Source organism: Chelonia mydas, chromosome 2 (assembly GCF_015237465.2).
Source record: "Chelonia mydas isolate rCheMyd1 chromosome 2, rCheMyd1.pri.v2, whole genome shotgun sequence".
Lineage (NCBI taxonomy): Eukaryota > Metazoa > Chordata > Testudines > Cheloniidae > Chelonia > Chelonia mydas.
The window spans coordinates 46,903,053-46,915,822 of record NC_057850.1 but is presented as its reverse complement, the minus strand read 5'-3'; the positions used below and the strand labels follow the sequence as shown (position 1 = coordinate 46,915,822).

General features: G+C 41.2%; 1 protein-coding gene across 1 annotated transcript in view; it reads left to right on the top strand.

Annotated features, from left to right (window-relative positions):
* CNBD1 (cyclic nucleotide binding domain containing 1) overlaps window positions 1-12,770 on the top strand; it is a 280,150-nt gene that overhangs the window by 231,348 nt on the left and 36,032 nt on the right. The gene's annotated exons all lie outside the window — the stretch shown is intronic.

The window sequence follows — 12,770 nt, the reverse complement described above, 5'->3', positions numbered from 1 at the left end:
TGCTGGAAAACGCCAGTTTGTCAAAACTAAAACTTTGTTGAAAATGACCTTTTCCTGAAAATGTCCTGTTTTTTGAGAGAAAAATTGAGAAGTTTCAAAATTGTCAAAATCCTATTTCAACACTTTCAAAACAAAAGGTGGTTTTTCAGGTCAAAATGACTTCATTTAATAATGTAAATGAATGTATAGTAAAAAAGTAAAAAGGTCAAAAACATTTTGAAAAATGATCAAAACAATGTTTTGGTTGACCTGATGTGAATTTTTTTTCCAGGTTTTTGATTGATGAAAATTTGAGTGTGATTTTTTTTTTGTCCCAATTCCAAGACCGAACAAATTGTGAAATCTTGAAAATTGTCATGTGATAGGCAAACCATTTCCTACTTAACTCTTTTTAAACCCACTGCTTCAAGTTATGCGCTAAGACACTGAAGGCAATGGGATTATACAGATATAATTGATGAGAACTTGGTAAGAAATGCTGATGGTACTAAATAAAGAATAGAATCTAGTTTGCTTTCTCATAGCTGTATTGGCTTTGGAGGTCTAACAGGAGTATAAAGAAGTAAAAACTTTGTATCTACACTCAAGTCCATAAATATGTCTCTGAATACACTGAAGGAACAGCCATTTTTACAGTCAACCAAATATCAGATCATCCAATTTAATTTTTTAAGATCAGGTTTCTCACTTTGTACTTGTCTTCCATGTTATCCATTCTGTGCAGCTGCAGCAATTTAATATAGAATGATGTCATGTTCAGCTAAAGTATTTTCTAGATCAGTGAGTCAAATCTACACATTCTGGGTTTTATTTCAGAAAAATCCATTTTATTAGTGATCCTAATGATTCCAGAAATGAACTGAGTATTTCATGAAGCAGACCTATACTTCTAGTGATCTCTAATTTAATGTCTTGAGATATTGCATGAGTCAAAGGACACTTCTTGGCCTTCAGAATATATCTGTGTCTTAAATGCTGTCATGCATTAAATTATCACCATATTTCAGCATTGTAAACAATTCCTCTAAAACCAAGAGCTGTCCACAAGCAAAACACGATAAATAAAAGAAACTACAACAAAACATTCAGTAATATGAAGCTGAAAAACAATTCCATGACTTATCTACAGCTTGTCCCTGTGTACCCCTGTAGTCCGTTAATTTACATACAGCTCCTGGCAGCTTATCCTGGCTAAAGGGTCTTTTAGATGTTGTTCTTGCCCAAGGGCTTCATGACATTTGGCTATTGATCAGTCAAATACATTGTGCAGACATCACAGAAAAAACATATTCAAAAGACTTTTTAGTGGTGCCAGAAAATACACTGTTTCTTTCTTAATGTGAATTTTCCTTTCCCCACTGCTATTTGGTAATACCTACTTGTGCTGTACAGCAGAGGCCACAAAATTGGTACTTGCAAGTCTTTCAACAAGGAAAAAGGATGAGTGGCAGGAGAGAATCTCTTCCTCTGGAAAAATGGTGTATTTAATACAGAGATCTCTGATATGAAGGTCCTAGTGATGCGTGTGCTTCATTTACAATCTATTTATAGGGAGGAATACATAGCCCCACCAGTACATCAAGGCAGATTCTTCCAAGAAGTATCCTCATCATGAGATTCTTTTCTTCCTTGAATTTGCACATTGTATTTTTAAAGTGTGGCAGATTGCTTGGCTGATATCATCTTTGACAGGATGCAGCTGGTGATGCTAGTATTAGTGTATTGAAAAGTGCAGCCAGCCCTCCCTGATCCAGTAATTTTTTTTTCTCTGCTATTTTCTATCCTCTGGCACTAGCAATGATTGAAGCAATTGACTGACTGAGCCAGTGTTTCAGGACATAAAATAACAGGGGAAAAAAATCATAAAAGTGGGTGATGGCTAGCGATTACAGAAAACAGCCATATGGGTTAGCAGTGACTAGCTTTGATTATCCCATAGCATAATTTATGCAAATATAGAATCCTAGACAAATGCCCAGATGCACTGAGAATTTTCCAGTTAACTGAATACACTAGTAGGCTGCTGCTTTAGTCACATATAAATTACAGGCCTGATCCAGCAAGGGCCTGAACCTCTCCCAAATGCACTAAGCTATACTGAGCATTCTCAGGTTCTAATGAAGCTGGTGGAAGCTAAGGGTGCTTGATGCCCTGCAGGGTCAGGTTTGAAAAGAGAGATTCTAAAAGTAGGGGTATATCTTTTAAAGGCTGTCAGAGCTGATCAGGTTATCGATACATAAAAATGTCCATGCATTATTGGCATGTTTAAAAATATCAAAACTCAAGCTCTCAAACTATATTCCTACGGCTCAAGCTTGCAAGATGATGAGGAATACTCTGATCATACTAAGCCTTTAAAGAATGAAAGATTCTGCCTCCTGGCAAAAAGGCTTAGCTGTATTCAGGAATTGTTAGAACACAAAGGAGAGCAAAGCCCAAAACAGGGAATACATTGTGGTTTAATGGGGCACTGTCATAATTTGAGGTACTGGGTGCACTAAAAAAAAGTTCATTCCAATTTCAGAAATATTACCATTTTCAATGATTTCTATATCTAAAATGGGGATAACTGTAGAATTGGGTAATAACTTTAGAACTGGAATGAACTTGTTATGCAAAACCAGTGTATGTTTATATAAAATATCAAAACCCACGCATGCTTGCACAGTCCAGTGATATTCTTCATGTTTTCATCTAAAAACAAATCTTTCAATAAAGAATTGTTTGCAAGAGGTAAAGGAACAGATCATCCCTATTATTAATTCAGTTTCTAGCTCTGAGATGTTACTATAGCTAATGGTGAGGAAGAAGCCATTGGTCCTGTTCCTATAGGCTTGAATGGGAGTAGGACTAGGCACACAGGGCTAGCTTCACAGGGGGAACTTAGGCATCTAAAGGGGCAACTAGCTGCTTAACACCAACATTTAGGTGTCACTGGCATTCACAAAACCTCTGCTTAGCTGTCACTTAACTCTGTAGGGACCTAAAGTCCCTAAGGGCTTAAGTTTCTGCTGGTAAAGTCTCTTATGCACATACATTTGTGTTGGTGGACATGTACAAGTCCACCTAAGCCCTGGTGGGATTCACAGACTAGATCCCCTATTTCTCACCTGTGAGGCCAGATCCCACAGGTGTGCTCAGAATATGTCTAACCCCTCTACAAAACACAGCTGAGGAGGAGATGCTGTCCTCTTTATACTCAACAACCTAGTGGTTGGAGCTCTCCTCTGGAATTGGAGAGATCCAGGTTCAAATCCCAACTCCTGATTTGGAGAAGGAACTTGAACCCAAGTCTCCCACCTGCCAGGTGAGTGCCCTATAAAGATTCTGGGGTGGGTCTCTCACTCTCCTATTGAAGCTGTTCCTCTTTGTATAAACAATGAAATATTCATTGGACCAGAGATAGTGAGAATGACCCTATAGCACACTTGTTAAGGCACTCACTTGGAAGGGGGGAGACTTGAGCACAAGTCCTGCCTCCAGATCAGGCAGACTCTGGATTTGAACCTGCATCAACCACATTCCAAGGGAGCATGCTAACCACTGGACTATTGGATATGAGGTGCAGGGGAGGGGTAGTTTCACAAGAAAGGGCTGACCTAGTTTAGGTGTACAATTCCAGGAGAAGATTCAGTTCCTTCCAACAAACAAAAGTGTCTGAGAGTGACCAGGAGTTTGGAATGTTCTAATAAGTCCCTGGTGATGGATTAATTTTCTAAAGAGCAGGTAATGAGCCCAGAAGTATATGATGAATTCCTGTATCACTGCATGTACACATCAAATATGTAGTAGTGATTACCTTGTGACTGACTGAAGAGCCATCTGAATAATAAAATCATCATACTAATCGACAATAGTGAAACCACCATATAAAATTAGAGAATTAGTATATGGGAGCATACAGAAACATGCATGGAAATGTATATGGGAATACTGTATATTACCCATTATGATTTTTGAAAATATTATGTCCACACTGCAAAAAAGCATGTTAACTTGCGTTCAAATAGCAATGAAGACACAGCACCTCTGCTTTTAACTCAGGTTAGAAGCTGGAATTAAGTCTATAAGGGAGCCTGCATTGGTATTTGAGCTGCTAATCTGAGTTAACAACAGAGCTGCCTTGTCTTCACTGTTTTACCCTGAGTTAACTAACACTGAGTGGTTAACTGCACCCAACCACCTAGGTTGTTAATTAATTAAGGAAACCTGGGCCTTGTGAAATCTTGCGGAGAGGGACCTCTCAGTGGAGCTGGTTACAAAGCTTACCAGGAAAAGGGTCTAAAAAAGTGCTCCCCAAGGAAGCAGGTTCCAAAAGAACGATAAGAGGCAAAGCTGTAGGAAAGCCCAATCCTAGAGAAAGGACCTTACCAGAAAACGGCAAGTGGTCTAGGTTGTTGGGGAACTACACACAACTCCAGAGAAGAGCTGCAGCAGTTTGACCTCTGCAGGGGCCTTGATTCCAGAGGAAGAACCCTTCCCAGGGTGGTGTCAGGAAGCCTGACTCCACAAATGGGTTGAGAGGGCCTTAGAGGGGCTCTTCCAGGTGAAGAGCCTAGACCGAGAAGATGGATAGACTCAGGTGGAGAAAGACTAATATTAACTTGCCCCCCAGCTAGGACACTGGGGGGTGAATAATTGCTTGCACGTCTGTTTGGCTTTTGATTAAATACACTATACCCTGGAAGGAGCCCTGATTGTTATACACAAACCTCATTAAACTTATAGCCTGCCCATAAAGGGGAACTGAGGCAGGGACACACCCACCACTCCACATTGGCCTACCAGAGGGCATGCACACGGCAATGCTAGGATTGACACCGGGGTGCATTTTGAGTGAGAACCCATAACAGGGAAAAAGGTGAAGCCCTTTGACCCCTTCCTTCTTGGTCTAGCCATGCTGTTGAAGGCCCTTCCTCTGAGAAGTGATGTTGTTCATGGTGTGTATCTTGGCTGGTAATGAACTCACAGCGGGTCCCTGGGTTGTCAACATAAAGAATGTCAGGCTTATTTCTCAATTTAATTATCATAAACTGTGTAACCTCTGTCATTTCCACACTTTGGCTTCATCCTAACAATTCAAACTGGACAGTGCATTTCTGTCTTAATAATGACATTTGCTAGCAAAGGCAGAAATCATTGTCCAACAATCTATGTAGCTTTGCAAGCATTGCTGGTGCTTAACCTGTACTTATGCAAGGAAGTGTGAGTGGAAAATACTATAGATAAACCATTTGTAAATCTATTCACCTGGAGCAACTAATCCCTCTGTCAGTACAGTGGAAAGCCAGAAACAGTCTCCTTTACTACATAGATCTAACCTATATATTACTTTTCTACTCTCAGCTCTTTCTCTGCTGCATTATTTGAAAAATGAGTCTGTTTTGAATATTTTTGCTTTTATTACTTTCTGTGATTTTGGCGGCTTTTTCTTTGAGTCCAATCCTACCAACACAAATGGGAGTAAAATTACTTGCACGACTAGGCGTGCATCTGACGAAGTGGGTATTCACCCACGAAAGCTTATGCTCCAATATGTCTGGTAGTCTATAAGGTGCCACAGGACTCTTTGCCGCTTTTACAGATCCAGACTAACACGGCTACCCCTCTGATACTTTACACGAGTAGTTTTATCTACTGCAGTGAGACTATTCATACAAGTAAACTTACTCACACATGTAAGTGTTTGCAAGACTGGACCCTAGATAAGCTGACTAAACATTTATTAAAGCTGTTCTGCTCTTCACTAGAATACACCAACTGTTATATTCACCCAGGAATGTTAATAAGATTTAGAATGAAAATGTCATGGGGAGGGGACCTTGGGCCAGATTCCACTGTCACACTGCTGTAAATCTGTAGTAAATCCATTGTAAGTGAGAGCAGAATTTCTCATTATCTGTCTCTCTCCTTGTGTATGGACATAATCAAAAGTATTTTGGGGAATTAGACATAACAGCAGGATTCTGTACAACTATTCAAAAGAAACAAATTCTTTTTTCTGATTTTTTTCCCAAACGTTAGGAAACACATTCAGGGCTAGTTTGTGCTCTGGACTACTACATGTCCTCTATATAAAGGGGACCAAGAACCTTCCCTCACATCATGTCCCTTTGCAAATATTGGATTTGGGTGCACCAGTGCTGCACCCACCTAACTAATGCTTCCGCAGATGGGTGGGGAGAGTCAAGGGGTGGGTTCAGCTGAGCAGTAATGGGGGAGGGTAATAATTTTCTGCTATTACAGGCCAAGGACAAATTACTGCCTCTCCCTGGAACAAGGAAGGAGCAGAAAGGGACTTGTGACTGAGCTACTGTTCCTTTCCTGGGGTGCTCGTGAGGCATGGCAGTAATGTGTTGCCCTTACAATGGGCTGGGCCCTAAAGGCACAAATTATCCACTACTCTACATAAAACATATTCCACTGTGTAAAATGTTGGTTTTTTTTAAAAAAAACCATGTATTCATAGATATTAAGGTCAGAAGGGACCATTATGATAATCTAGTCCGACCTCCTGCACAATGCAGGCCACAGAATCACACCCACCCACTCCTGCAAAAAACCTCTCACCTATGTCTGAGCTATTGAAAGTCCTCAAATCGTGGTTTAGAGACTTCAAGGAGCATAGAATCTGTGACCTGTGCCCCATGCTAAAGAGGAAGGCAAAAAACCTCCAGGGCCTCTTCCAATCTGCCCTGGAGGAAAATTCCTTCCTGACCCCAGAATATGGTGATCAGCTAAACCCTGAGCATATGGGCAAGATTCACCAGCCAGATACCCAGGAAAGAATTCTCTGTAGTAACTCAGATCCCACCCCATCTAACATCCCATCACAGGCCATTGAGCCTATTTACCATGAATAGTTAAAGATCAATTAATTGCCAAAATCATGTTATACCATCTCCTCCATAAACTTATCGAGTTTAATCTTAAAGCCAGATAGGTCTTTTGCCCCCACTGCTTCCCTTGGAAGGCTATTCCAAAACTTCACTCCTCTGATGGTTAGAAACCTTCATCTAATTTCAAGTCTAAACTTCCCAATGACCAGTTTATATCCATTTGTTCTTGTGTCCACATTGGTACTGAGCTTAAATAATTCCTCTCCCTCTGTGGTATTTATCCCTCTGATATATTTATAGAGAGCAATCATATCTCCCCTCAACCTTCTTTTAGTTAGGCTAAACAAGCCAAGCTCCTTGAGTCTTCTTTCATAAGACAGGTTTTCCATTCCTCGGATCATCCTAGTATCCCTTCTCTGTACCTGTTCCAGTTTGAATTCATCCTTCTTAAACATGGGAGACCAGAACTGCACACAGTATTCCCGGTGAGGTCTCACCAGTGCCTTGTATAACGGTACTAAAATCTCCTTATCTCTACTGGAAATACCTCTCCTGATGCATCCCAAGACCGCATTAGCTTTTTTCATGGCCATATCACATTGGCAGTTCATAATCATCCTATGATTAACAAATACTCCAAGGTCCTTCTCCTCCTCCGTTATTTCTAATTGATGCATCCCCAGCTTATAACTAAAATTCTTGTTGTTAATCCCTAAATGCATAACCTTACACTTCTCACTATTAAATGTCATCCTATTACTATTACTCCAGTTTACAAGGTCATCCAAATCTTCCTGTATGATATCCCGGTCTCTCTCTAAATTGGCAATACCTCCCAGCTTTGTATCATCTGCAAGCTTTATTAGCACACTCCCACTCTTTGTGCAGAGGTCAGTAATAAAAAGATTGGTCCCAAAACTGATCCCTGAGGAACTCCACTGGTAACCTCCCTCCAGCTTGACAGGTCACCTTTCAGTAGGACCCGCTGTAGTCTCCCTGTTAAACATTTCCTTATCCACCTTTCAATTTTCATATTGATCCCCATCTTTTTCCAATTTAACTAATAATTCCCCATGTGGCACCGTATCAGACGCCTTACTGAAATCTAGGTAAATTAGATCCACTGCGTTTCCTTTGTCTAAAAAATCTGTTACTTTCTCAAAGGAGATCAGGTTGGTTTGGCACGATCTACCTTTTGTAAAACCATGTTGTATTTTGTCCCATTTACCATTAACCTCAATGTCCTTAACTACTTTCTCCTTCAAAAATTTTTCCAAGACCTTGCATACTACAGATGTCAAACTAACAGGCCTGTAGTTACCCAGATCACTTTTTTCCCTTTTTTTAAAATAGGAACTGGTGTCAGCAATTCTCCAATCATATGGTACAACCCCTGAGTTTACAGATTCATTAAAAATTCTTGCTAATGGGCTTGCAATTTCATGTGCCAGTTCCTTTAATATTCTTGGATGAAGATTATCTGGGCCCCCCGATTTAGTCCCATTAAGCTGTTTGAGTTTCGCTTCTACCTCAGGTATGGTAATATATACCTCCATATCCTCATCCTCATTCTCATTTGTCATGCTACCATTATCCCTAAGATCCTCATTAGCCTTATTAAAGACTGAAGCAAAGTATTTGTTTAGATATTGGGCCATGCCTAGATTATCCTTAACCTCCACTCCATCCTCAGTGTTTAGCAGTCCCACTTCTTCTTTCTTTGTTTTCTTCTTATTTATTACAGCTATAGAACCTTTTACTATTGGTTTTAATTCCCTTTGCAAGGTCCAACTCTACTTGACTTTTAGCCTGTCTCACTTTATCCCTACATGTTCTGGCCTCAATAAGGTAGCTTTCCTTGCTGATCCCTCCCATCTTCCACTCCCTGTATGCTTTCTGCTTTTTCTTAATCACCTCTCTGAGATGCTTGGTCTACAACTCCTGCCTATGAATTTTTTTCCCCTTTCTTGGGATGCAGGCTTCCAATAGCTTCTGCAGCTTTGATTTAAAGTAATCCCAGGCCTCCTCTGCCTTTAGATCCATAAAATCTTCAGTCCAATCCACTTAATTTTTGAAAGTTAGCCCTTTTGAAATAAACCCTACTTGCAGATTTATTTTTGTTAATCCTTCCATTCAGTTTGAACCGAATTAGCTCATGATCACTTGAACCAAGATTGTCCCCTACAACCATTTCTTCTATGAGGTCCTCACTACTCACCAAAACCAAATCTAAAATGGCATCCCCTCTAGTCAGTTCAGCAACTACTTGATGAAAGAATCCATCAGCTATCGCATCTAGGAAAATCTGAGCCCATTATTGTTAGTAGCACTCATCCTCCAGTCTATATCTGGGAAGTTAGTCTCCCGTAATCACGCAATTTCCACTAGTATTTCATTAAAAACATTAAAGAGGGCTCTATCCATATCCAAATTAGATCCCGGCGGTCTATAGCACACCCCAAGCACTATCACAGGGAAGGCTTTAGTAGCTTTCTTCCCCAATGTAATTTTTGCCCAGATGGACTCTGTCTTATCAATTTCATTGCTTCTTATTTCTTTACCTTCTACCTCATCATTGATATACAATGCTACTCCACCACCTTTACCTTTATTTCTGTCTTTCCCTAAACAGCACATACCCTTCAATACCTGTTGTCCAGTCATGACGACTATTCCACCATGTTTCTGTTATCCCTATAATATCTGGTTTCACTTCCTGCACCAGTAGCTCTAGTTCCTCGCATTGGTGTACAAACATCTTAATTTTTGCAGTTTGGCCTCACTCGCATTCTGTACCCGATTTAGGCATGGTCATTCTACAGCCAGTATAACATATTAGACTGGTATCCACTCTGCCCTTCCTCCTTATATCCATTCTCCTACCCATGGCTGTATTCTTTTTCTTCCCTCTCAATGTTAAAATCTGGCGTGGAGATTACCTGGACATCTGCCCCAAATTCCTAGTTTAAAGCTCTCTTAATCAGTTGTGCCAGCCTCCATCCTAGAAGTCTATTTCCTTCCCTACTCAGATGAAGTCCATCCCGAGAGAAATGTCCTCTGTCCATGAATGCCTCACAGTGGCCATACATCCCAAAGCCCTCCTTATAGCACCACTGCCTAAGCCATCTGTTGATAGTCAAAATCTTGTGACACCTTTGTTGCCCTTCTCTAGGAACAGGCAGAATCCCACTAAAGATCACCTGAGCCTCCATTTCCTTAAGTGTCTTCCCCAGCCTAGCATAGTCTCCCTTAATACTTTCCAGTGAGAATCTAGCTGTATTATTTGTTCCCACATGAAGGTTAATTAGGGGATTCTTTCCTGCTCCCTTTAGGATCCTTTTCAACCTCAGGTCTACATCCCGTATCTTAGCACCTGGAAGACAGCACACCCTTCTATTCTCTGGATCAGCTCTGCTTACAGGCCTGTGTATCCTTCTCAGTAAGGAGTCCCCGATCACGTAGACCTACTTTTTCCTGGTGATGGTGCTACTCTCCAGTCTATCCCCTGTTCCCTCTGGCTGCAAGTTCTTTCCATTCCTATTCTCCCTTGTAATCCTGTTCAACCCATCCTATATCCTCCTGGGGCTCATATTTAGTGTAGTCTCCATTGACTCTTCCCCTTTTCCTATAGGACTAACCACTCTTCTCTTCTTCCTTGCCCTTCCACCTTCAGTGACTACCTGCTGAGCCCCTTCTTCATTTTCCAACTCTACAACCCTATTCTTGAGGTCTTTCTCCTTCACTAGCCCATCTTTTCCTCTGCCTGGTTCTTTTAGTCACATGCTTTCACTGACAACTTTCCTCACCCAGCAGTCTCTCCTCAGTCCTTCTTCCATCTGCAAGTCTGAGCTTTTCCCTTCAGATACCTCATGTCTTTGCTCCATAATCTGCTCGAACCCCTTTCTAAACTCAACCAGACTTTCCACCTGCATCTCCAAACCTCGGATCTTTTCCTCCATCAGCTCTATCAGACGGCATTTCATGCAGACAGAACTCTTACCGGGTACCCCCTCCAGGATCATGTACATGCCGCAGCTTCCACATCCAGTCATCCTCCCTTGTGTCTTCCACGACATGGGTCACTCCCGCTGCTGCCTCTGTTTCTGTCATAGCCTTCCCACCTAAATCCTGTTTTGGGAAACACAAACCACACCACAATACCACCACCCACAGCAAAAACAAACCCCCAACAAGCACCACAAGACAAACTCCCCTGCTTACAGCTCTGTTTGCTGGCTCCTGTGCCAGTACAGCTGTCTGTGCTGCTGTCGCTGACTGCAAATGAAAAATCCTTATAGATGCGGTGGGTGAGGTAATCTTTCATTGGACCAACTTCTGCTGGTGAAAGAGAAGCTTTCAAGCTACACAGAGCTCATCTCCTGGGAAAAGTACTAAGTGTCACAGCTAAATATGAGGTGGAGTAGGTTCTTTAGCATAAGAATATACTTAGGATATGTGTTAACTCTGCCAGGTTAAATCTTAAAAGAAAGGATGAGGACTCTTCCAAAAATTTAGTTGGTCTTTATCCTGTGTTTCAAGTGTAGTAACCTTGGTCCTGGCACTAGCACCTACTGCAGCTGTCCTGGGGAGAGAGACAGCCAATGAGAGGAAGACTGAGCTGGGGAGAAAGCTTGGAATTCACCCAAAGAGGGCAGTTGGAAAGTGGTTGGAGGAGGAGGAGTAAAGACTGTGCTGGGTTGAAAAGGGGATTGACCAGAGGAAGCTATGTTAGAGAAACTGGACTGTGAAGGTCATGTGTAAGGAGCCTGATAGGGAGGGACAGAGAGCACATGACCAGTGAAGTTGACCATTGGGACACTGAAGAGGGAATATTCTTTGGACACCTGGGGAATGGAGCTGTTCTTTCCAGCAGGTCCACCTGCAAACAGGTTCCATCACTGCAGTGTCAAAGCAAAGGAGCATCACAAGCCAGAGAGCTGAAGTTGGGACAGTAGGGGTGAGGCTAGACTTTTCAGCCAGGGGGAAGAAAAGTTGACTCCCTCTTGGGGTGTCACAGCATATTTGTTGAACTAAAAACTCCTTTTATTGTGCTGATAATTTACAATTTTCCTAAGCAAGTATTTGATATTGTTGTTCCTGCCAAATTTCTGGGGTTTTCCTTTACACAATTTAAAAGGTTCTCTCCATTATATTGGTTTGCCTCCGCCTCTCCTCACAGCAGGCAGAGCCTAGCTGAGGCCTGGGTCACTGCAGAGGTGTACCCAGTTGGGCTTGCCTTAGACTGTAATGAGCTGGAGTCAACAGATAATCAAAGGATTAAAGAAGAAGGAATTGGGAAAACTAATCATAACTGTGAACCCAATGGGGTGATTTGTACTGATAACCTAACAACTGAGGCCGCTGATAAGGAAATGACTTGACAAGAGTTTGCTCACCAGCTACATTATGAAGTTTTTATTGAAATTATATCCTGGAATATCCACATCTTAAAAAGTAGAGCTCAATATCTGGAATTTAAGAATTACTTAGCACAATTTGATTTAATTTTTTGACAAGAAATCTGGCTTACCAAAGATGAATCTTTTTATCTTCCAGGCTATGAATCTTGTTTCGAAGGGTCTCTTAAACAAGCTAAGAAGGGCAGACCAGTTAATGGTCTATCCCTTCTTATCTCAATCAAATTAAATGCTATAGTTAATGTACTAGCTCAGAGTAATCCCTGTCTTCAATCTTATAGTATCTCCTTCCCAGATAATGTATTGGTTGCTTTGAATTAATATTTGCCTCCATCGGGATCCACCTATTATAATGAATCTATATGGGCAGAGTTAGAATCTCTTATTGACATACTGATTTGAAATTATCCAGTGGCAAATCTGATTTTTATGTGATTTTAATGCTCTATTGGGTGCAGAAAACAAGGAATTGCTAAATCTATCAAATAATAAATTTAATGATGGGTTGCTTTCC